The sequence below is a fragment of the Rhipicephalus microplus genome, chromosome 5 (assembly GCF_043290135.1).
Source record: "Rhipicephalus microplus isolate Deutch F79 chromosome 5, USDA_Rmic, whole genome shotgun sequence".
NCBI classification, from domain to species: Eukaryota; Metazoa; Arthropoda; class Arachnida; order Ixodida; family Ixodidae; genus Rhipicephalus; species Rhipicephalus microplus.
The window spans coordinates 1,614,755-1,640,658 of NC_134704.1; the positions used below are offsets into that span (position 1 = coordinate 1,614,755).

The window sequence follows — 25,904 nt, forward strand, 5'->3', positions numbered from 1 at the left end:
ACTCACGTCGTGTTATTGAGACACATCGTGAACCGCCGAGTGGCGCAGTTAAAAAAGATTCGTGAAACTTACCGTGAGCAATCGCTCTCAGGCGCACATTTTCAAAGGAGGAGTAATAGAAATAGTCAGGTTGCAGCGTTAAAACCATCGTAGCACGAAATTGCAAGCACCACGTTCGACGAAATAAAACTTGATGCCTTGACCCGGCTTTGATTATTCTTTTGCAGAGCAAAAACAGCTGACAGCGGCGGCAGGCGCCGTGCATGCCAAAGTCATTTATTGAGGCGGGGACGGTGTTGCATGCGGCGTTGAGCAGCCTAAAAAGAAGTGCATGCACAAGTGGGGATGCAGTGTTTTGTATTGTTGCTCCCAGAAGACGGGAAGATCTGTTCACTCCCACCAAGTCAGCCGATGGCGTGTCCGGGTTTCGGAACCCAACAACTCATATAATTGAATAACTCTGGGACGCGGTAGTCGAGAGCCTTTTTTCCACGGGGGAAGTATGGTGGCCAGAAGGAGAGGTGTCAGCATAGTCCCGGCCGCGCCTTGAAAGGAGGCGTGCTGGTATTTCATTTCGCCGCTCCGCAACGCGCAAGTCGCCATTGTGATCGGTCAATAGCGCTTGCCAGCCGCTAGCGTGGCACTTTTAGTTGCTTGCTCGAGTGCTTGCAAGTAGCGGCGTCTGCGCTTTGCCTATTTCGACTTCTTCGGGATTAATACGTGCTATGTGACCATGCAAAAGTGATGAGTAAACAGCAAAGACACTGCTTTGCACCTGGATGCAATGCGGGATATACTTATGCCGACGAACAAGGGAAGAAAGCGTCTCTCTTCTCTGCTCTTGCTGACGATGAACAGCTCAACGCCTGGGAGCGTACGATTTCTCGCGCTGACAAACCACTGGAAAAGAACTGCGTAGTGTGCGAAGCTCATTTTGATGAAAGATTCATCGCAAGTAGCTACAAGCATGTTATCAGCGGGTTCTTAGCAACTTGGGAAAAAGCTGTACCTAAGAAGGGTGGGTTCCTGAGTCAAACAACCGCCAAAGGGCTCCGCATCCCTCTAATCAGCACCCTTTTTATCCAACACTATGTTACAAAAACCTTGAAATATCAATATTTGATGTCGTCTCGCCTCTAGCAAGGCGCACTTAAATTTTTTTTCGAATTCTGAAGCAAATGTCTGGCTCGAGTTATCACCCTTCACCGATACAATTTTTTATCTCTGTAGAATGCCTCAGTTTTTACACTTTGGCACAGTCACCCTGCAGTGGAAACATACCTTCTGGAGTTCTCAGTAGCCTTTTATGTCCGATCATTCACAATAACTCAATAAAATTGCATAATAAGCGGGATGAGCTGCTAGATGTGGGGTGCCTCAATGAGTTTTATGAAACTATAGTTGCTTGTGAAGCTTTCCCTGACCACACTCATTAAACGCAAAAGTGACTCCCGGATCACTTATTACGTCAGTGGCCATGTGGCCCGGAAGATGGTGAAAAAGACTAAGTGCAGCGATTGTAGCAGGTTGTTGCTTCACTCGGAAAATTCTAGTTTGCTTCCGGTAGAATCATGCCTTTTGTACCCGTCCGAGTCCTTAACAGACCTGGTCAAAGCTATGGAAGATTCACCTATTGGTTCAGTTTCAATAAGTTGAAAAGTGACAGCACATCAGACCTTATCTCTTGCCTGTCTCTAAAGAGGTTAAATATGGTCAGCTGTGAACACCACAAACTGGAAGTGAAAAGTCAGATAATTAGATTTTTTTGCATTGACCAGAATGCATTTTCTCATTGCTAAAGAAAATGTGTCCAATCAAAAAAAAAGGAGAGAGAGAGAGAAATGAAGTTCTTGAAATTTAGACGTACGACTTAACTGACATAGTGTTAACTCAGCGAACAAGGTTTTATTTTATGTTATTGTGCATTACCCACACTCTGTTGTTTCTCATGATTTTACTATTGTCTTGTTCATGTTGTTTTGAATTTCCTATTAACAACTGTGATGTCACTGTCTGGCTGTGTTTCACATATGCAGAAATCAATTTTTTCGTGAGCTGGTTTGTGACTGTATCTGTGTTTGCCAATCAAATCTCAATATTATGTGTGTTTGTATGTCCATTGTATCATCGTACATTTACTGTTCCCTTTAGTTGCTTTATTCACTTGCTTTAGCTGAGTTTCATATAACTTACAGTTTTTTCAACCTTAATGTATATATTGTGTTTATTTTTCATGTTACTTTTCGTTTTCAAGAAAATAAATGTCTTGCTTGTAAAATTAGACCTTGATTCCACAAGTCCTAATAATAACGGTTGACGATACCTTTACATGCATTGAGGCTTTATGGAGAACACTGCGGCATCAAATTTAAAAACTGCACGGACTTCTTTTAGTGACAAGCTCACGGCAAATCACTTGATTCTCTATATTCTAAGCTTCGTAGCTGATATACTAGGAAGTGAATTGAAAACACTAGTTTTCAGTGCCAATACACGCTTTTTAGCCCACTGCCAGGATTGTGACTGGTAGACTTCAGTATAATCCGCAGGCTAGCGTGAAATGTTTGCAACAAAAGACAACTGATACGCGCGCGCGTGAGGAGGGGCATCTCGAAAACGACCGCAGCGCCGCCGCATCCGGATGAATTCTCGCTCGCTCTCTGGCACGCCGATGCGGCACCTCTCCTTCTAGCCACCTTTCCTTCCCCCGTGCTTTTTTTCTTGCTTGCCGGATGAGCGCGACACACCCGTCATCTATGGTGGCGCTACCTACGTATGGGTAAGAGTTTTTGTATTTGGCCTTTGAGATTTGCAATTTTGGCGTTTGCTAATTTTAGAGGCTATGCCTTGTATTGAAGGGGTTGCTCGCTGAATTAGCGTGAAACGCCTTTTAAAAACTTTTTACGCTATTTTTGTTCCATATGAGCTCCAAAAATGGAAAAGATATTTGAAGACACCCCTACTTAAATGGCGCTACTACCATAGTTCCAACGACGGCCGCTTCCCAAGTGACCGCCGATAATCCGGCAGGCAAGGAAAATCTAGGAGGCTATGGGATTACAGTCGCTGATAACACCGGAATAGGCACTGCGCCGTGTCGCCTATAGGCAGACAGAAATTAGGTGCCTTCTTCCTTTTCCTCATGAACCACTAACAACAACAACACCGGAAGTAGAAGGAGGTGCATCAGTACAACGTTTCTAGACTAGGTAAGTTGCAAAACTCCCCGCGTCAGACTAGTCGTCACACGGCGCTGGGACAGCTTCCGGTTTGGTGGCACTGGCGGCGCAACAAGCTTCCGCTAGCAGACGAAAATGTGTAGTCGTCGTGGCAAGACACCGTGGTGGTCGTTCTGAAAGAGCTTTGCCAACAGTATATTATCGCAATTTGTTGTGCTGCCGCAGAAACTTAATACTGCGAAATGTTCAGCGGTGTAAAACAAATACAGTATAATTATGGTTTTCTGAACTGCCCACAATAAACAATGATTGATATATATAGCATAACATGCGAGTCTGTCGGTTAGTTGCTAGTTGGTGTACGTTCGCAATAGAGTTTTAGACGCGAAACAACCTAATTACAATGTCTTGCATCCTCTTTTGTGGCTGGGTTTTTCGTGCTTGGAAATAAATTACACAACTATGTGGCGCAATCTCGTGGCTTTTGTCTGGTTGTGTAGTCAACTTTTTTTTTTTTCATGTTAGTCACATTCTTTAGCAACTTAGACCGTCGAAAAGCTACGCGTGCGGCCATTTTCTTGAGCACATTTTCCCTCTCTGCTTCTTCTGTAGTTCCTCTAAAGAAACCTGTTAACACAGCTCCAGCTAAAGCTTCGAGCAGAGACCGCACTTTGGGGTATCGGTGAGCACTTCGTAGTCATTACTCATGAGTACGCCTGCTGACGCACTGGCACAACATGAACACACTTTCAGCTTTTCTATGTCCTTCAGAAGTTCAGCCAATCAGATGATGGTATCTGCATTGCCGGGTGACTTGGCCAACCGATGGTAATGGCTGCTAATGGTGACTGTTTTGTCTTCTGTGACTACAACGCATTTCTCCACACATGGTGCTCTTTTTTTTTTTTTGAGCCCTAGAAACACACCAAGACATCTTGTCTCGCCATTCTCAACAACTTTTTGCCAGCATGCAGCAGGCAAACAAACGTTTTCTATGTCTTGAAGCGAAATGATGCCACTAGTTGACGGCATGTTGGAACTTACTTCACTGTTTTTGAGCTCAGTGCTCAGAGATAGTCTATTCTTTTTCGCCGATGATATTCTGGAAAATACCCCACTCCTATAGGGCAGCTTTCGCTTCTCTTTCGCGGGCCCCGCGACAAAGGTAAACGAGAAAAGTAAGCGGGCGAATTCGGGAATATTCGTGGAACACATCCTTCGACGAGGTCCCACTTTCTTCTTGCGATTTGTACCTTCTTACCATATCACGTGCATGAAAGTCTTCAGGATGTCCTTCTCATGAAGGTGCATATCACACACACGTGAGGTGCTGGGCAGTTTCTTATCCGCTCGAGCAATAGCGTGGTTCCTTACCTCTCGCTGCTCAGGTACACGTGGGCACAAAAGAAATGTCGTGGTGTCTCTCATTTCCTGTAGCTACTCTACAGCTGAAAATGCAACATCTGGGCATGATGAAAACACGCAAGTTATACAAAGCAGAACAGGGCGCGCTGAAGCACAAAACTGTTCACGCAGAAAGAAGCCTCTACAGACATCAACACACTGCAACATGCACAGGCGATGGAGGTTACGGGAATGACACAAGCGAGCATGCAGTAGTGAATCCGGATGCGACAGCAGCGCCACATTTGTCGCTGGCAGCGGCAGCGCCGCGCAACATCGCTCAGTTTTGCAACTTACCTAGTTCTATAAACGTTGCATCAGTAGGCAGTGAGTGACTGCTACGACCCGGTGAAAATAGCGCAAACGCTAAATGCTATTTTCACCCAATTTGGCTTGGACCCGTGCAAAGCTATGGCTTTTGAATAAAGGGGGGTCAGGCAACCTGAGGTTCTATGCAGAGTTCAATCTTCTGTGGTTCGATTTGGTTCTCTGTTGACGGGGCAGTGACTGCTACGACCCGGTGAAAACAGCGCAAATGCTATTTTCACTCAACTTGGCTTGGATCCGTGAAAAGCTATGGCTTTAGGAGAATGGTGGGTCAAGCAACCTGAGGTTCTCTGCAGAGTTCAATCTGGTTCTCTGTGCACACGGAGAAAGTTCCTTCCTTCGTGTCTGTGCATATTTTTTTTTTTGCTTGTGGGCAATTTGTGTAGGTCACAATGGCATATAGTTATAGTGTTCGACTTTAATATAGTGATTGATGAAACACACGAGAAAGGCACTAATTCGTCTCCCATGAGGGGACACTGCTCAGCGACTTATGATGCAAGCGCTACAACGCCACGAATACAAAAAGAGCGAAATGAATATAGGACTATATGCGCTTTTTTCTTTGTTTTCATTTTTAAAGACTTCATTTTCGTAAAACGCAAGGAGGTGCGGGTTGGGGGTGGGGTGGAGTGCAGTGCTTGTCTCGTTTGTTTGTGAGACCCCTTTTATCTACATACCAGCCCATACTCCCTCCCCCTTTCGTTTCCTTGAAAGGAGTACTAAAATATTTTGAAAGTGAGATAACCTGTCAAACAAATTTGTGTAAATACGCACATCATCTACGAAATGTAAACAAATATTGTCGCCCAGAACGTAGTCAAAATAATTTTGAATCACGTGTCACCTTACGGCGTACTAGATATGCCTTCATCATTCCAGTATTTTTTTTTTTCGTCATTCGGGTACAGCATTTTTTTTAAGGGGTCACGCATATTTACAACGCTGGAGAGGAGATCACAGGAGCCCCCACAAAACCTCGTTGAAAAGGCTTGTCGACATGGTGATTTTGCACGAAAACCCAGGATTCCTTTCCTCCATGTGCAAACCGCTCTGGGTGCCGCCTCACTCGGCGCTATGTGGAACCAAGACATGAACAACTGACATCGCGTGCTCGAGCAAAGGAGCTTTCCGGTCGTGAGTTGCAAAAAAAAAAAAAGCGACATTTTTTGCGTAAGAGCTCCTTTGCTCACAGAGTCCAAAAAATAGGGACTATTCATGAGGCGTGCCAGTCTTATCCCCTATCACAGTGTGTTGGGGACGGGTTATCTAGGGCGTAATGTACGACTGGAAGTGGGGATGGTCGTAAAATAAATGGCTGCCGCAAAGGCTTTAGCAACACTTCATTGCGCAGAAGATCCTTTCTTTTCATCTTCCTGTGCTATCTCCATGCCTTCCCATGAACCCCCGCACAGCTTTGTTTTGTGCTTGCCAGCTATAGTTGAGGCAAGTTTTAGCTAATCCCACCAGCCTCACTGTTGTGTTCTGGGTTTCGGTTCCGGAATAACATGTGAAGATGCCAGATGGCGCCCCTCTAGCACTCACAGATCATGTTACTGCAGGCTTCCCCTGAAAAGCAACCATACACGTACAAAAATGTTAGAAATTACCTTTCTCGGGCAAGAATCAAGAAACCTGAACAAACATGAAAACTCCAATCAAAATAACCAATCATCCAATCACCACTCGTCACCACAGCGGTGGAAGAGAGAAAGTAATTAACCGGTTGTTGTGTTCTGAGTTTCGGTTTCGGATTGACATGTGAGGATGCCAGAGGGCGCCGCTCTGGCACTCACAGATCATGTTACTAGAGTGTACTAGAACTTTTGAGTGGTGCGACCGAAATGGTTTTTCCTTGCTTTCTTCATCCCTAACTTGTGGCGAAAGTAGCCGCGGCGCTGCCATCGCCCAATCTTCCCACTTGGTTTACTCGGCTGGCTCGGCGGCATGGCTGGCATCTCGGTTTTAGTCGCGAGATGTCGAAGAAGTAGCGTCTAAACCATTGTTACGCGCTAGGTTGCACAACTGGATATCCGCGTGTGCAACAAAGTCGGAAGTTATCACTTTTCAAGGCCCCGAAAGACGAAGAACGACGACTTCTTTGGGAGCGGAACCTTCATCGGCTTGACAAGCCGCTTGACGCCGATTGTGCTGTGTGCGATTTACATTTCAAACCGCATTTCGATGTTAGAGACTACGTACACGTTATCAATGGTGTTCAAGTCCGAATTCCTAGGGGAACGCCGACACTTGCCCCTGATGCAGTCCCGACGATCTTGCCCAACCTGCTTACATATTTGACGCTCAAAACTCCGGCTCCGCGGACCCATACAAAGCGGCGTCATCAGTGTGTGCCGGCTGAGAATGACAACAGAAAACAGCGACGCATTAGCACTCCTGCACAGCTCCTTGTGGATACCAACGGTGCAACTTCTGCAGATGGCGACGAAGCTGACGAGCAAGCTCAAGTCCGTCGTCTGACGCGGTTGTCACTCTCGGTGACCTTCGTGGTCTTGTCCCAGCATCAAAGTCAAGGGCGCTGCACGAGTTTCCTGGATTTGCCGGCGTGTCGTACGTAGCGTGCTCACTGAATCCTAGCACTCGTGAACTTTATATTCAATGAGACGTATACTTCACCTGTGCAGACAATGGAATCGTGCAATGTGAAGCATTCGTGCAAGAGAAACTAATCTGCAAGTCCAGTTTAGTAACTGTTCGAGAAGCCTCAGATGCTCTGCAGCTTGTTGCAAGCGTCCCACTCTGTTGTGGAGCAGCAGAAACTTCATTTTTGCCACCATCGGACCTTACCCACGGTCTACAGCGCAAATGAAGTCAAGATGAGAACTCTTCTACAGTGTCAAAAGCGCACAGAAGCACCTAAAACTGAGCAGGCTATAAATTGCTACAGAGGCGTGAAAAGGATATCATTTTTCGTGCATATTTTCTTACACTCTTAATTTTTTGACGGTGCACCAAGAAGAAAAACAATTTTTCCTAGAAGAGGCTTGTAAGTGAGAGAACGTGCAAATAATAACGCGAAATCTCAATATAAATCTTTGATCTTGAATCTTTTTGTATAAACCTGTGATGGTAAATTTAGCAGCATTAGGGATCTCGGTGCATAATTCATCGATCTAAGCCAATTCATTGTTGCACTTCAGTGTCCCTTCAAACGATCTTTCGACAATAACATCTTTTTTTTAAATGCATCTTGGAAAGACAACCTTAACTCTGTCGTTCTGTTTGCTTTGCTTTATGTTATCTTTTGTATCCTGGCTCTATATTTTACGTTTTTTACAATTTACCTAATTGCAAATGTATTGTTTTATAAATATGTAAACCTTGCATTTTATGTTATCAATTATGATTAACATTAGTTACAACTCTGCTTTGCAGTGTTGTTCCGTTTTTTAAATTCTCAAAATCTTCCACTACTATGTTTCACCTAAGACATTCTTTTGCAGTATTACGTATTTGCATTTCTGTGGGTCCTACAACAATAAATCTATTCCCATATTTCAAAACCAAAGGGAGGTTTGGAAAAACTCTGCTGTTCTTCAAATAATATCTATAAAGCCTACTTTTTTGTCGTGTGTGCACGCAGCCACAAGCAATGAGCCTTTTATTTGAGTCCAGCTTTGGTGTTTTACGTGGAATGGACCAAGAGTTCTTCGTTTTGTGTGCACCATATTCCTTTTGGGGGGGGGGGGGGCGCTTTCGGTGTGTACCGGCCAGCTGGTTTCTCGTCTAAAATGTGTACACTTAAAAAATTTAAAAAAAAACGCGCTCGTTATATTGTACAATGTGCTATGCTGCTTCGGGCTGCAGTGCGGTCAGCAGCAACTTCAATAACAATAATGTCAAATAACCTTTATTTGCGCGAAAAAGGGGAGGTATGTGAATAAGAAAAAAAAGAGGGAGATCATCTTCACACTAGGCGCGACAGAGAGGTACCAACACGTACACGGAACGCCTGCCAGCCATCCGCCCGGGTAGATTGGTCGACGCCAGTGCCACCGCATCATTCCACGCCGAAACGGCCGCTCCCAGGCAGCTGCTCGCGCCACTCAAAAGCTTCTAGTACACTCTAATGTTACTACAGGCTTCCCCTGAAAAGCAACCATACACGTACAAAAATGTTAAAAATTACCTTTCTCGGGCAAGAATCAAGAAACCTGAACAAACATGAAAACTCTAATCAAAATAACCAATCATTCAATCACCACTCGTCACCACAGCGGTGGAAGAGAGAAAGTAATTAACCGGTTGTTGTGTTCTGAGTTTCGGTTTCGGTATAACATGTGAGGATCCCAGGGGGCGCCGCTCTGGCATCTAGGATTTCAAGGCGACTGTAAAATAAAGACAGTGTGTGTTGGGTAACCGTGGAGTGCGGTTGTTGTGCTTTCTTTCGGCGGTGGTGGTGGTGGAAACATATTTATTTATTTAATTACATGAAATTTTCTGCGGAGAAGCTCCGATTAGTCGGACATGCTTGGCTTGCGGTGGGGGGGCCCTTAGTCCAGGGCTCCGCTTGCAGCAGCCGCTCTGCGGGCCCGGTTGATCAGACTCAATTGATCTTCCAGGTTCTCGCTGGCCAGCAGCTCCTCCCATCGCTCCGCTGTTGGATTTTGTACTGGTTGTAAGGCTGTAATGGCCTGACACTCCCACGTGACATGGTACAGAGTGGCTTTAGCTGAACACCATGGGCAGAGAGGAAAGTATGCCGAGGGGTGCATTTTACTCAGGATGTGCAAATTTGGAAACGTGCCGGTTTGAATTTGCCTCCAGCTGACCGATTCCTCTTTATTTAGTGTTTGGTGTGGTAGCGAATAAGCTTTCCTAAGTCCTCTGTAATGGTTTAGGATGGCCGAATAGTCGCAAGGGACCGGAACGAGTTCCTCAGGGGCGGAGTTGGAAGGTGCTCGGCTCGCATACCCTCGAGCTACCCTATCCGCTGCCTGATTCCCCTCCAGTCCCATGTGGCCCGGAGTCCATATAATCCGATGCCAAATTCTGAGTGGATGTGTAATGGAATGCTCGCCAGTGTCTGTAACGCTTATGATGACGCTGAGAGCGGGTTGGCTGATGCGCCCTTGTAGGTAGTTGCGGCAAGCTGCTTGAGAGTCCGTGAGAACTGTCAGCGACCTTCGTTGTCTGTAGCCGAGGGCGAGAGCGAGCGCGATGGCAGTTTCTTCAGCATCGGTGATGTTGCGGCACCGCACGGAAGCGCTGGTACGTTCTGTGAGTGTGTGGTCCACGACTGGGGCTACAGCCTTATTGTTTGCATGGTCGTAGTTGGCGGCGTCAACATAGTACGTAGTGTTTTTGTGTGCATAAGTTCGCTCGAGGGCTTCCACTCTGGCTTCCCTCCGGCCCTGATGTAGTCGGGGATCCATATTGCGGGGGATGGGAGCAACCTTATAAGTGGCACGAAGTTGGTCCGGAATGGGCTTGCGACGAGCTGTGTCGTAAAACTGGCTGATGTAGCCGAGGCCTAGGAGCAGGTCAAGGCCTGTAGGTGTTTACTTGAGCCGTTGCAGTTGTGTGGCGAGTTGCGCTTCACAAAGTTCTTCAAAGGTGTTGTGTAGGCCCAATGCGAGGAGCTTGCTAGAAGGAGTACCCGGTGGTAGCTTGAGTGCCGCTTTGTAGGCCTTGCGGAGCATTGCGTCTACTTGGCCCTGTTCGCTCTTGGTGAGGCGTTGGTAGGGCAAACTGTATGTCACCCTACTGACCACGAGGCTACGTATGAGTTTGAGGGTGTCCTCCTCGCACATGCCATGGCGACGAGTGGCTACCCGAGATATCATTCGGGCCACTTGCAGTGTAGTGGTGCGGAGAAGGAAAAGTGTGTGATTCACATGGCGGTTCGACTGTACCCACATGCCTAATATTCGAATGGTGGATTTCTCTGGGATTTGTTTGCCAGCAAGGACAACCTGGAGGCGGGAGCCTTGGTTGTTCTGCGTCGATGGTGGGAGCTTGCGTCGATAAATTCGTAGAAGCTCAGATTTTTCTGTTGCACAGGCCAGGCCTCGTGCCTGCGCGTATCGTTTGACGCATGTGGCTGCCTGCTGCAGGTTATATTCTTTTTTTCCAAGGGACCCTTGCGTGGCCCAGACGGTGATATCGTCCGTATACATTGCGTGATGGATGCCATCGATGCGGTGGAGTTCATGTGCCAGGCCAACCATAGCTATATTAAAGAGTAGCGGGGAAATCACTGAGCCTTGCGGGGTGCCCTTGTTCGGAACCTTGATAACATCTGATCGGATGGAGCCGAGACCGACTGTGGCAGTGCGGTCCGACAAGAAGGCGTGAACATAACTGTAGACGCGCTGCCCACAATGAAGGGCCTGGAGGCCCTCAAGTATGGCCTGGTGGCTAACGTTATCAAATGCGCCCTTAATGTCTAAAGTCAAGATAATGTTTTCTCCTTGCTGGGGGGCGTTATCAATGACTTCTTTTAATTGTAGCAGTACATCTTGCGTTGAAAGATGTGCCCGGAACCCGTACATTGAGTGCGAGAAAAGGTCATTGTCTTCGAGGTAATCTTGCACGCGATTAGTGATGACGCGCTCGAAGAGTTTACCAAGGCAGAAAGTGAGGGATATTGGTCGGAGGTTTTCGATCTGAAGTTTTTTGCCCGGCTTCGGTATCATTACGACCTCCGCGTGCTTCCATTCAGGAGGAAGCGTGCCACGTTGCCAATGATCATTGAAAAACGCCGTGATTTCTTGTACGGCGCTGTCGTTGAGGTTCCTGATAAGGGAGTACGTGATTCCGTCTGCCCCAGCAGCTGTGTTGCGATTGCTGCTGCGAATGGTTGCGTAAACTTCGTCCACCGTTATTGGTCGGTCGAGAGTGTCATTGGCACGTCCACGATACGCAGCTTGAGATGCGGGTGGGTAGAAATCGCCAAAGCATTTTCGCCGGACTTGATCCAGCAGCTCATCGTCAGTACCCTCAAAGGCGTGTATGAGGCGCATGACTGACTTATTCGTCTCATTTTTTGTGCGAGTGGGGTCCATCAAAGCGCGCAAAATGTGCCACGTGCGGGCCGTGCCCAATGAGCCTCGAAGAGAGTCGCTAAACTGGGCCCAATTGAGTCGCGCCAGTTCTGTAGCGTACTGCTCTGCCTGAGTGGTGAGTGTGGCGATCCTTAGCTTGAGGCGTCGGTTATGTTTTTGCGTCCTCCATCTGCGGATGAGGCTCCTTCGGGCTTCCCACAGATGTAGCAGATGGCCGTCCACTTCCGGCAGTGCAGGTGTTCTGTTAATGGTGGTGGTCCAACGCTCTCGAATTTCTTTAAGTTGGGTGCACCAGTCGGTGAGGCTTGTGAGGCTGTCGAGTGAATATTCGCTCTCACGACGAAAGGCGTCCCAGTTTGTGATGCGTGCTTCTCCAATAGACCGACGCGCTGCGCTCTCTGTAACTTTTGTGCGGAGAATGAAGTGGTCGCTGCCCAAGGATTCCTGCAGGTTGTCCCAGTTATAGTTTGCACGGCCACGGGCGAAGGTGAGATCGGGGCAAGTGTCCCTGCACACACTGTTGCCGATCCGGGTAGGGAACGCGGGATCCGTAAGCAGTTCAAGCTGAAATTTTTCAGTGGCAGCCCCAAGCTGTTTGCTTTTGACATCCGAACGGTTGTAATCCCAGCGTTCGTCGAGAGCGTGTAAGTCGCCGAGCAGTAAGAGTTCTTTTCCCTGGGCCAATCGGCAGGCACCTTGGACGAGGGCATGGAAATCAGTGTTTTTTGCTTTGGGGCGCTATATACGTTGACATTGATGATACTTCACTTTTCTCCTTTCTTTTTTTCCCTGAGAACTAGCTCCACAATCACATGTTCTATGTTGGTATCTGGGATACTGTCTAAGCCAACTGCGGTTAGCGCTTTGTCAATCAGGATGGCCGCTTTGCCCTTTGTTTGACTATTATAGGACTCATAACCTGAAAATATGGGTGGCATTCCGGGCTCCTGAAGCGCTATGACATCTGGCCGAGCAAGGTGTGTGTTAATGTACTGTTGGAGGAGGCTCCGCTTTCTGCGGAAGCCACAGCAGTTCCATTGCCAGACTTCTAAATGTTCGCCAATGAGTAGGGCTGTGCTGCCCATGGTTAATTCGTTGAGTGGAAAGGCGTGGGTATCGGAATCTCGGCTTGCGACGCCGATGTAGGAGTGAGGGTGAGGGCGCTGGGTGTCAATGCGGGGGTAGCGAGGATTTCGGATGCATGTGATTCCAATCCTAGTCTATGGTAACCTTGATCTGTCGTGGCGTGCGAGCTACGAGTGGCCCTCTTCCTGCGTATGTTTTCGCCTGTTTCAGCAATTTGCGCCTCGAAGCGTGTCTCGAGAGAGTCGAGGCGTTCTCCGAACTGCGTGAATACGGCACTGAATTGTTGCGATAGCTGCTGCGCGAGCGTTGAGAGCATTTCGCGTAACTCTTCGCGTGTGACTGTGGTGCCCGACGCAGCAGGAATTGATAGCGCCGTTTTAGGGGTCTTCTGTCTCTTGGGGGAGGTTGGGGTTTTTTTTTCGGGGGAGTCGGGCGGCGATCCAAGACGTGCCATTAGGGCATGAAGTTGAGAACTGTCCTTTGCTTGACGTGCCCTGACGGCCGCCAGCTCCTGTTTGAGTTTTATGTTTTCCGCGAGAAGGTGTTCGTATGCGGTGGACAGGGTATTGAGTGGAGCGATGGGAGGATCTACATTTGCTGACCAGCTCACCTTATTGTCGGCACCGGCTGATGGAGTGGGATTGGGCTTCTCATTATGCTTGCTGGAGGCGTGCTGGGACTGTTGACAGGTGGGTTGCTGCTGCTGCTGCTGCTGCCCCTTGGTCATCTGGTTTTTCGGATGTTGTCGCTGCTGTGGTTGCTGCTGTTGGCCAGGTTCCACAGAAGGGAGGGGCGGGAAGGACTGTGACCTCGAGCGTGAGCGGGAGTGGCTGCATGAGGTCTCGTTTTCCTTGCTGAACCACCTACGTTTGGGAGTGGGTGGGTTACGAGGGGGTTGCGACCCCTGGCTGGTGCTGCTGGTTGAGGAGGTGGCCGTGGGCGCGGGGCCTTCAGTCTCTGAGAGCACTCTTAAGCGCCCGTTAAGTGGGCATCTCCACACAAGTGACATTTGGGAGCACAGGGGTGACCGTCAACGGGGTTGAGGATACCACACTGCCGACACACGGGAGTGTTTGGCGTGGGGCATACAACTGAGTGGTGCCCCGGTTGTAAGCAGACTTGGCAGGCTTGTCGCGTCGGCTTGTACGGATGGCAGGCCACCTCCCCACCGTAATACAGTACATATCGGGGCAGAAGGGGGCCTTCAAAAGTGATCACGGCAGATTTGGTAGCACCAAGCATTCGTGCACTGTGCACTGTCACTCCCTGCGTGCGCACGCGGAGGTTGGCGGTGAGTTCTTCCGGAGTTGTGCCAGGGTCTATCCCATGAATAACTCCCCGCAAGGTGCCCTCAGGGGCCGCCACATAGGTATTGAATTCGTAGGTCTTCCTCTCAAGCGTGAGGGTGGTGGTCCGACGAAGAATTTCGGCCGTCACAACATGTGGCGTGCTGGCAATGATGATGTTCGACCCGGGGCGAGTACGTGTAATGAAATGATCACCAGTACAATGTTGTCGTGAATTGCCCGCCAGTGCTACGGCTCGGGAGATTTGATGCGTAGTGAAGTTCCGAATGGCCAGGCCCTTTTTCGGGCGCATGATGATCTTTATGTCCGTGCGTGGAAGCGGCGGCAGCTTCCGTGGTAGCTGGCGCGGCTTCGTTACGGGTGGTGGTGTTCGCGCCGGTGCGATGCCGGCCGCATCTGCCTGCGCAGCAGGAGCGCTCGCACCCGCAGCTGCCCCGGCGTTGACGTGGCTGGGCGGAGTGCTTGCAGGACCGGCCGGCTGCATCAATTCCGCTCGAGCTTTGTCGAATTTTTTCTGGCGTTGACGCTGGTGACGGGAAATCGCCAGTTTCCAGTTGGCGTCGGTGTCGCTCGCCGGTCCCAGCGATGCGGACGATGTAGGATGGTGCACGGCAACTTCATCTTCGCTTGCCGAGGTGAGCTCTTCGAGGTCGAGAGATTCCGTGTTAACATGGGTGTCGTTGGGGCTGAATGCAGGTTGAACGCATCCGGTAGTAGTCACGTCAGCAGTTGGCGTAGTGCTAGCGTCCATATTGTTGTGGAAGGGGTCCCGCCGTTAGGCCTAGTCACCCGTACTCACACAGGCGAGCTGGGTCGACGCTTAGGCCTAGCGGCCCAGCGCTCACATGGGTTCTTCTGAAGGCGATAGAGCAAAATGGAGATGCTCTACAGCCTCGGGAAGGGTGTGCGGTTCCCAGGACAGTTAAAACTTGATGATCCGACACAGTGCCGGCGACGATATCGAAGTAATCCGGTCAACGAGAGCACACGTTCGGCGGAGCGTATGCGACGCGCGTCCGCTCGCTCCGGCGTCCAAGCGCGTCTCCCTTCTTTGGGCGCTTCGCGCCAACCCGCGTGTTCGGGCTGGTCGGTGTCCCCGCCGGCCGCGTACGTCTCCGCCGGCTGTCTTCTTTTTCTTCGGCTTCGTCGGGGCCAGCCAGCCCCCAACACAGCACCCGTGACCTCGGCACTAATGGTTATTTACAAAAGTGTTTATTCGCAGAGCCCTCCGTAAGAGAAAAAAAGGGGAAATTGTGACACCAACCGCTCCACAACAACACCACGTGTCGATTCCCTACATCGCGGGCGCCTGAGAAGTTAAAAAGGCGAGTTGATGTTGCCTTCCACCACCATCGGCAGTTTCATCCACTGGTCCAAAGGCCTTGCACCTGCGAGAAGAGTGCAAGGCGCCGTGTGTAGGATTGCTTGCGCCGGCAGAACATTCATAAAAAAATGTGGCAGCACAGGAATGACTTCCGTCAAATGAACAGTGAATAGAGCGCAGAGGCAGAACATTGTTAGCGGGTTGGCTACCATACCAGTCTTGACAGCGCGATGATCTTCTAAACAGAAATAAACCTTCACCGGCGGCTCTCCTTTGAATTCTGACATATTCAGCAGACAGTGGGAGACACCAACCGCATCCTTGGGGACACTGCCTTTCATCTACTTCCAGGGCTTCCTACGAGTTATGGCAAACATCTCGGGCCTTCTCACCCCTGAAGAAAAAAAGCCGATCAGGCTTCAAAACATCATGTTTTTTAACATTAATATTGACTGGAGTTCTCTGTGTTCATTTTTCTTTAATTTTTCTGTTTTCCCAATCAAGAAGACTTTTGCTGAATGCTCACCTCTGAAATAATACATATATCTGTGTTTCACGCCGTAAACCCGGAGAGTAGAACTCGTTGCTGCGTTTTGTAGCCTGTCTGCATTCCTTGGGGCGTACAAAGAACGCAAAAGCTCAGGTATGAGTAACTTGAGCCTGGGAAAAGCCCGTGTCGTCAAGCTTTTCGCAGAATGGACTGGGCGAACACAATGACGGGTGAGCAGCCCCTGAAATTGCTTCCGCATTTCTAACCTGACTATAATTAGAAAGGATTTTGAATAAAAAAAGAGAAATAAAAAAAAACGGGCGCTGATATGTTGTCTCGGTGTGGAGTCCTGAACTGCAAGTGTGCTGGCAAAATGTTTAGAAGCTCCTCAAGGTCTCAGGGGGTCACAAAAATGTTGGACCTCATTTAAGTTTGAAGGAATTTGTTTTTGCCAGTGACCAAGCACGGCAGAAGCGGTGTGTCAATTCCTGCCCCCTTCCTCCTTGGAATCCACTCGGAAAGCTTTCAAGGTATCACATGGCAGGAAATGATATAAAAGCTGATAGCATGTGTTGTCACCACGACCTCCTCTAGAATGGGTCATGGTTGTCACTACATTTACAAAACTTGAAATTTGTCGAAATGGTGCTTTGCTATTGGAAACTTTTTTAGCGCAAAACAATACATCAAAAGGGCATTCACAAGCGCCCGTCCCATCTCTCTCGTTCTTGTGAATATATTGTTTTGCACTCCGTAATTTTACAATCGCCACGTTTATTCATGCAAAAAAGAAAGCGGCGTCTGAGGACAAACAGTTCAATGCAAGAGAGAGCGTAGAGGCGCTCAATGCTCGCCAATCGCGCTGCTCTGTCGCCTTGAAAGCCGCATGATTTATGAAGGTGGAATACAGTGCTCATTCTCCGCTGATTTATGACATAAATGCAGATTAAACTCAATGTAAATCACAATGTTATGTACTGAAATTCCCAAGAGTTGCACATGTGCCAGAACATGCTAGACAACTCACTTTCATGCCCTTTTAAATCCATGTTCATTTATTTTGAACAATTGTGAATTAGACTAGATACACAATAATGAAGTTACGGATAATTATTCAGTTTTTTTTCTCTCGTTATCATCGCAGTTCGATATGCGTTCTGCTCTGAGAAAAGATCATACGAGTTTTGTGGCATGCATGAGCGTGAATTGCTCATTATGCTTTGTCATAGTTTGCGAACGGTGTACTCTACAAAGTATAAATGCATTATCTATTAGCATTAAAGTTGAAGCCAGTGCGATGCATAAAATTAATATTACATCACCAAAAATAACAGGTTTTTTAGGAGCAATTCCTAACGTCTTGTTGGAAATTCTTACTTCAAATTGTGAAATCACACCGGCGTGAACGGCATTAGCTTTGTGACCAAATACACTGCAAACAAATCCACAATTAAATAGCTGTGCACCTTGGAAGTAGGCCGTATACCTTAGCTTCTTAGTCATGTTAGCATATTAATGTTGATATGTTAACATATTAATGTTGATATCTCATCTAGTGGTGCATATTATGTCGCCAATTCATTCCGTCCCTTTAAGCTAAGGTTATCACTTTTATTCGAAGATATGAGAAAGTGCTTTTTGTCAAGGACCTTCAATGGAACGAGTTCTAAGGGTGTGGGGAATTAGGCAGATGTAAAATTTAGAAAATAAATTTTGTGACTTTCAAACCGGCACATACACGATTACAAGGTACGCCATGAAATGAGACTCTAAGTATTTGTAACCATAGGTCAGCATAACGAAAAGACACCCCCATTAAGGTGGTAGGCCACCTTCAAAAGTCTTTTTTTTTCGTTTAGGGTTTTGTTTATCTTGCAGGCCCAAACATTCACATATATGTTGCGACAAAAATTATCTTTCTAGCCTCATTAGTTTGCGAGTTACAGCAAGTTTTCTATACCCTATGCTCCTATAGCAAAACCGAAACCACATATTCCAACTGTGGTTTCGGTTTAGAAAAATTGCTTTCAAAAGCAAGTATTGTTTCGTCTATATTAATGCTATTCAAAATAATTTATACATTTTATTGCGATTGTTATATCAGGTGATGTCATGAAATACAACTTTGTGTTTAAAAGTATTCGTTGATCTCCAACAACAGCCACAAGGGGGACGCACGATGCTCGTCGGAATATTTGTAGTTTGCCTTCACGGAGTGTTTGCCTTGGTCAGGCTACGTCAGGCTTCGTTCTGCATTTGTTCCACCTGTCAGTGCTACTATGGCTGTATTCTTAGGCCACGTGGACCATATTACGACCAGCATAGGGAAGTGCAGAACACAGAAGATGAGGAAGCGCAAGTTTGCTGGAAATTGCTACACGATGACGAGGCTGCCTACTGACACAGACGCCGGTATTTCGGCGACCGCGAAGAAGCTTGGGGACATAAACAAGGCGTACCAGGCTCCACTAGAGAATTCTGCGCTACAAGGGAACAGCATAATGGACATTGGTATTCTTTCTTCAGTGTTTTCATTGCTGGCATGTTCCGAATGCATGAACACAACACTGAAGCTCGAGGAACGGTCTCGCCGAGGGATATGCTCGGCTTGTGTGGTCGTGTGTACCGACTGTGGGTTCAAGCGCCTATTTCATACGTCGAGAAAGGTGGGTCGTGCCAATGAGAACAATTTACGTCTGGTTTACGCGATGCACCAGTTAGAAAAAGGGCACGCTGGTGCGAAAACTTTTTCCAAAGTGATGAACATGCCTGCTCCTCCACGTCACTCCGCCTACGACAAATTGTCATCTCGGCTTTCTGCAGCGGCAGGAAAAGTGGCTGACGTCGAAGTCGATGACTGATGCTGCTGTGGAAGTTCATCGTGTTGTGGGGAGTGCCGAGTGTGGTGTTTCAGGTGATGGCACATGGCAGAAGCGTGGCCATTCAGCTTTGAACGGTTGTGTGTCTGTGATTTTTGTTGACACGGGAAAGGTTATTGATGTTGAGGCTCTTTCTAGTTCGTGTAAGTCTTGTAAAAGCAAAAGAATGTTGAGGCAAGATACTTGTAAAACCAAAAGAATGTTGAGGCAAGATAGTGCTTCGTACCAGGAATGGAAGGCAAACCACACTTCCTGTCAAGCAAACCATGAAGGAATTGCTGGCAGTATGGAGACGGTTGGTCTGTACTGAATATTTGAAAGGTCGAAAGGCAAAAGAGATTCAAAGTACCTGCAGTACAACGGCGATGGTGATTCCAAATGTTATGCTGCTGTCAAAGACACGTATGGAAAGGACAGTACAGAAACTGGAATGTATTGGGCATGTCCAGAAGCGTGTTGGCTGCTGCCTCAAAAAACTGAAGAAGACAGCGTGTGGACTCGGTGGTAAGGGATAGCTCACAGATGCCCTCATTGACCGCCTGTAAAACTTTTATGGCATCGCCGTAAGGGCTAATGTGGGCAACCTTTCTGCAATGAAAAAGGCTACGCTTGCCAGTCTTTTTCATTGCAGCTCTACCGACAAGCAGCCGACACATGGCCTGTGTCCACTTGGACCGGAAAGTTGGTGCGAATACCAAAGGGTCGAAGCACTCGGCCAAGGGAAATATGTACACAACGGAGGACTTCCAAATGATGTGCTCAACAAAGTTAAAACTGTATTCAGTGATATTTGATCTGATGAACTTCTAATGAAGTGCCTTCATGGAAAGACTCAAAATGCTAATGAGTGTTTCAATGGTCTAATATGGTAGTGGGCACCCAAAGATGTCTACGTAAGCTTGCCTACAGTAATGTTTGCCTTGCATGATGCTGTGGCACACTTTAATAATGGCAGTGTAAGCATCCTAGATATCCTGAGGCAAGCTGGCATAGAACCAGGGTACCACACGACGAAAGCTTGCATCTCCAGGGATCACCTGCGCATGCAGAATGCTAAACGCAAGTCAATGGATGTGACAAAACAGGCCAGAAAGAAAAGACGAGCAGCCACCCGATCAAAGGGAGACAATAATGTTTCCGCAGAAGGGCCCAGCTATGAGTCGGGGGAATTTTAGGCCTGCATGCGAAGATTGTGACCCATTTTACAAGTTCGGAAATCTTTGTTTACGTTTTTCTGAAAATAACAATTTGCTCCAAATGCTGCGACGCAAACTTTCATAACTTATTTCTCTGCGTATACTTTGAACTGAAATTTTGCACAATGATTTACAACATATATATCTGTGCAGTGAACTAAAATAAATCCATCGAATATTTTTCAGTTAACAGCTAAGTTCTTCAACAGGTTCAGTCTAAATTGGCTCTTTGTCACACACTTTGGGTGAGGCCCCGCCGATCCAACATCGACGTGCGGCAGACTCACAATCTTGCACTTTACGCTTCGGCCTGCGACGCCTGAAAGGCCTCGAAGTGGCACATTTCGAATTTATTTGCGCGTTGGTCGACCCGTGCGGGGTTGCACGTGTGGTGATGTGTGGGCCTGACCGACGCACTCATAAGCAGACACGGAGACTTTACCCAAAACGAACTAGCATTTAATTTAAACAAGGGCAAATGCAGGAGTTAACAAAAATAACAGAGGAAGAAAACTGATACGCGATGAGAAAGAAAGGCTATAAAACAACTATGCTCTATAAGAACACTACGAGAGGCACAAACAAAAGACAAATATGCGGAACATTAATAAAATAACAACAAGATGAAAATCGTAAAAGAGGGTTACAGGAAAATAATTACAGAATGATCATTGGTCGCGCTTTTGAATTTCAAAGTGCGTCGCAGCGCACAAAATTACAAATAATAAAAAAAGCTGGTTATAATAATTTAACAGTTTAAAAAAAGTCACAATAAAAAGTTCCATACGGACCAGGCCAGCTCTTGGTGCACGTAGGGGAGTTGACGGGTGCCGCTGAAGGTCTCGCCGGCTTGGTAGACGACGAGGGTGCCCGGAATTGCAGCCGTCTCAATACGTTGCGCGGGTCACTCCATGCTCGCCGCCTACGCGAGACTCGCGACACCGACGACCGCACTTGTTGCTGGCTGTACGTCAGCTGCTCTTCCGATGCAGTTCGAACCTCCTCAGGGGCGTCCACGTGCTCCCGTCTCATCTGGGAGTAATTTTCCTTGTTTAGACCGCCGGTTCCCCTTCCGGTCAGGGGCAGGGAAGACGAGCCGGCGCCACGCAGGGTCGTTATAGTCGCCGGATGTCGTCCCCCCAACACAAAAGCGCCCTTCCTTGGAAGATGGGGCCCACGGACGATCCGAAAATTGAAGTCGTTTGTGACACTCTTTTTCCCCTTTTTTGGGTTTTTTAAGCAATACTTCCTTAATATTCACTGTATAATATTTATTCTAGTTCACTGCATAGCTCCAGCCATTAGTTACACAAATGTCAAAGCTTTACTGAATAAAGCCACCTATTAGTCACTTATCACAGCTGGCGTGGCTAGCACTTTTAATGCAATTTTTGACAAAGATTACCTTCCAATAAATAAATATTCAATATTTTGCACTGTAGATACCTGGGTAAATTTAATAAAACATGCTGTTTTTGAGAAAAAAGTTATTTCAACGCTGCCTGCCCTTGAAAAAATTTTTGTTTTTGAGTGGCCTACTACCTTAAATAAGTTTTTTTTCACATAGGACTCACAAGGACCCAGACTAACCAAAATTTTGCTAAATTGAACTAGGAACCTGCTCGAACTCAGGCTCACCGTGGTAAAACTCAGCGGGGCTCACTAGTACTGAAGCTTACCCAAGTACAACTTAGCTGGACTCACTAAGACTGTCTCACGCCTCAATCTGAACCTTTCAATTCTTCTGATAGACTCACCAGTGAGTTTGCAGACTTATAATCGGAACACATTTCTCATTGACGTCACGCGTTGATGAAGACATTTTGTATGCGTTCACATTGGTGAAATAGGGGAGAATGAGAAAGGGTGGTTGCTATGGCCACGTGACGATAATAAGGGTGACCTTTATCGATCTACGTAAGAAGAAACCAACGAAAAATAGAATGCAGCGTAGGAACCGGGAAGACAAGTGCTGGACCTAAAGCTAAATGTTAATAAAGAAAGCCCCTACAATAACTAACCAGAAGTACATGCTTAAAAAGGCTATGTAAACCACAATTGCACAATTAACTGTACTTTTTTTTTTTTCAGCAAATGTTTCAAGGTGGTATGAAACAGCCGAATTCCATGGAACACCGAAATATAAATGCCAAGTGTACAGATATCCTCACCGCGAGTTCTTTATCTGTGAAGAAATCTTGGGGATCACTCACACATGACACTTCACTCTGTTTTTATTTCGAAGGCTTCACGAGTTTCGCGTTTAATCTTTTTTTTTCCTTTGCCAATGACATACAATGATTTGAAAGAAATTGCTTTGTCGTACGGCTGTGTCTACAGAGATCAGACGGGTCGAGGCCTAGTGACACCTATAGGCAGTGTGAACATCCTTCAGGCACAAAACTGACCTCTTCGCTAGTCTCTTCGTCCCCAATATATCAGTGTCATCGACAAAGGAAGAAATAGATTGAAAGTGAAGATTTTGAAGCATTAAAAGAACGAAAAAGGGCAAAGTAAAACGCATGTCTAAGTGATCCTTCAGTTGTCCTTACAGCTAGATGAGGGGTTCGTGTTGGTGAAATTGCAGGTGCTCATGGCGTTGATCATAGAAGTGTGCAGTGCAAGGCATGTTGAAAAAACAAGCCCAAGCTTCGGTGTTTTGTCCGCATTTGTGTTCTGTGTGTTACTTCACAGTTCACACAAACTAAATTTATGGTGATCACCATTTCAACCAATATTGTTGATCTTGCTCAACCTGCCGATACAAGATTGATTCTGTTTGATAGAGCATTTCGTATAATAATTGTCATTTTATCTTTCTTTGTTCATTAAAAGCCATGCATGTGGTCCAGTTTCTTGACTGTTTTCTTTTTTTTTTTTGTAAATATGCCTCAAACAGCTAGCCCTTCCTCAGTTATAACAATAATGTCACGGGCGTGAGAGAATGAATGAAATAAATATATTTTTAAAATATACAGGGAAAGTCAGAGGCAGCTGCAGCCAAGATGGAGGTACAACAGCAACAACAACATGAGCGCAATCGCATTCATCGTCTTCGTTGTCTACCTGATGCTCTCTCGATGTCGTGTAACATATAACCCCCCGCCGCCGGTTGACCCGTCTCGGCACCTAAAGGAGAGTAGCATCATATGCGGAGATGTATGGTTTCAGACGGGACATGTGGACGGCGTTAGTGGCGGGTGCAGATGACGACGACTGACTGTACAGCGGAGCGATCTCATATGTGACCTCGGTAAGCCGGCGTAAAACCTTGTAAGGCCCTGAATAGCGAGATAGGAGCTTCGAAGAGAGGCCAACGTGGCGGCATGGTGACCAGAGGAGGACCAATGAACCTGGAGAGTAGGAAACTACTCTGTGATGGCTATCGTTGCGGGCCTTCTGAGGGGGCTGCGAACCAAGAAGACGTTCCCGTGCGATTTGGCGGGCCACTTGAGCCCGAGCAATGGCATTTCGGGCGTATTTTGTAACCAACCGTCTGCATAGTTGATGGGAGAAGAGTCTTGAAGGGTAATGCTGGATAGAGGCCGAACAATAAATAGAAAGGGGAGAAGCCAGCGGTATCGTGGCGTGATGAATTGTATACGAATGTCACATAACGCAAAGTACTATCCCAATCAAGGTGATCTTTGGAAAGGTACGTGGAGAGCATGGTTGTCAAGGTTCGATTTAAGAGGGCGGTAAGACCATTTGTTTGCGGGTGGTAGGCCGTAGTGAGCTTGTGACATGTCGAACATGGGCGAAGGATGTCACTTACTGCTTTTGAAAGAAATGAGCGACCATGATCGGTCAGCAGCTGTCGAGGAGCGCCATGGTAAAGAATTACGTCATGAAGCAAGAAGTCCGCGACATCAGTGGCACAGCTTGTCGGTAGCACTCGTGTGATAGCGTATCTTGTAGCGTAGTCAGTGGCTATGGCTATCCACTTGTTTCCAGTGAGGGAAGTAGGAAATGGCTCAACGAGATCAAGACTGACGCGGTAGAAGAGGACGGTAGGTATGTCTATTCGTTGGAGCGGACCAGCTGGTGGCAAGGTGGAATGTTTGGAGCGGTGGCAGGACTCACAAGCAGCAACGTATCGGCACACAGAACGGTTAAGGCCTGGCCAGAAGAATCTACCCCGCACGCGATCGTACGTGCGCGTGACCCCGAGATGTCCAGCGGTTGGGGCGTTGTGAAGCTGTTCCACAACAGCGAAACGGAGTTTCGCAGGGACTACGAGTAGTAGCTCTGGTCCCTTTGGGCTGGTGTTGCGTTGGTAAAGAATGCCATCGCGTAGAACAAACAAGTGTAGCGACAGGTTTACGTGGGGCAAGCGTAGACTCTGCGCGATAGACCGCAAGTGGACATCACTGAGCTGTTCCTTGCATATGTCAGTGAAAACAGACATGGCGAAGACACAAGGATCAGAATTATGTGAAAGGTCAGGTGGGTCTACGGGGTGACGGGACAGACAGTTGGCATCCTGATGCATTTGGTCACATTTCTATGCCGCATCAAGGCTGTATTCTTGGAGTTTTAAGGCTCAACGGCCAAGTCGGCCAGTTGTATCTTTAAGGAACGACAGCCAGCACAAGGCATGATGATCCGTACTTACCGAAAAGATGTGGCCAAAGAAGTATAGTCGAAATTTTCCGATTGCCCAGACTAGTGTGAGGCACTCACGCTCTGTGATAGAAAACTTCCTCTCCAAAGAAGAATGGAGGCGACTGTCATAAGCGATGACGCGAACCTGTCCTCGTTGCCGCTGGGCGAGAACAGCACCGATTCCTTGTCCGCTGGCATCTGTACGAACTTCAGTATGGGCTGACGGGTCGAAATGGGCCAAGATGGGTGGGGAAGTAATGTTGTAAGGGTGCTGAAGGCAGTCACTTGGTCAGTACCCCAATAAAAAGGCATGTCCTTCTTCAGTAGTTCTGTAAGTGGTCCGGCAATGTCAGAAAATTCTTCACCAAACGTCTAAACTAAGAACAGATGCCGATAAAACTGCGTACATCTTTTGGGGAACGTGATACGGGAAAATCTTTGACAACTCTAATTTTGTCAGGATCAGGTTGCACGCCTCGAGCCCTGACAAGGTGGCCCAGCACAGTTATTTCCCTACGCCCAAAGCAACATTTGGAAAAGTTGAGCTGAAGTCCTGCTGTCCGAAAAACCTCAAGAACAGCCAATAGGCGACTAAGGTGTCTTTCAAATGTAGGTGAAAATACGATGACGTCATCGAGATAGCACTGGCATGTGGACCATTTGTATCCACGCAGGAGAGAGTTCATCATCCTTACAAATGTAGCTGGGGCATTACACAATCTGAATGGCATAACCTTGAACTGGAAAAGTCCATTAGATCTAATGAATGCGGTTTTCTCAGGGTCTCGATGATCCACAGAAATCTGCCAGTATCCTGATCGCAAGTCCATAGATGAAAAATAGGCAGACCCATGTAGGCAGTCGAGAGCATTGTCAATCTGCGGCAGTGGATACACGTCCTTACCTGTTACTTTGTTTAAGTGACGATTGTCTATGCAGAAGCGCCAGCTGCCGTCCTTCTTCGTGACTAGCATGTCTACGCAGAAGCGCCAGCTGCCGTCCTTCTTCGTGACTAGCATGACCGGAGATGCCCATGGACTGCAGGAAGGTCGAAGACGTCTTTTGTGAGCATTTCTTCA

General features: G+C 47.4%; 1 protein-coding gene across 6 annotated transcripts in view; it reads left to right on the plus strand.

Annotated features, from left to right (window-relative positions):
- Window positions 1-25,904, plus strand: part of LOC119174040 (intermembrane lipid transfer protein VPS13A) — a 1,344,268-nt gene that overhangs the window by 783,305 nt on the left and 535,059 nt on the right. The window lies entirely within an intron of this gene.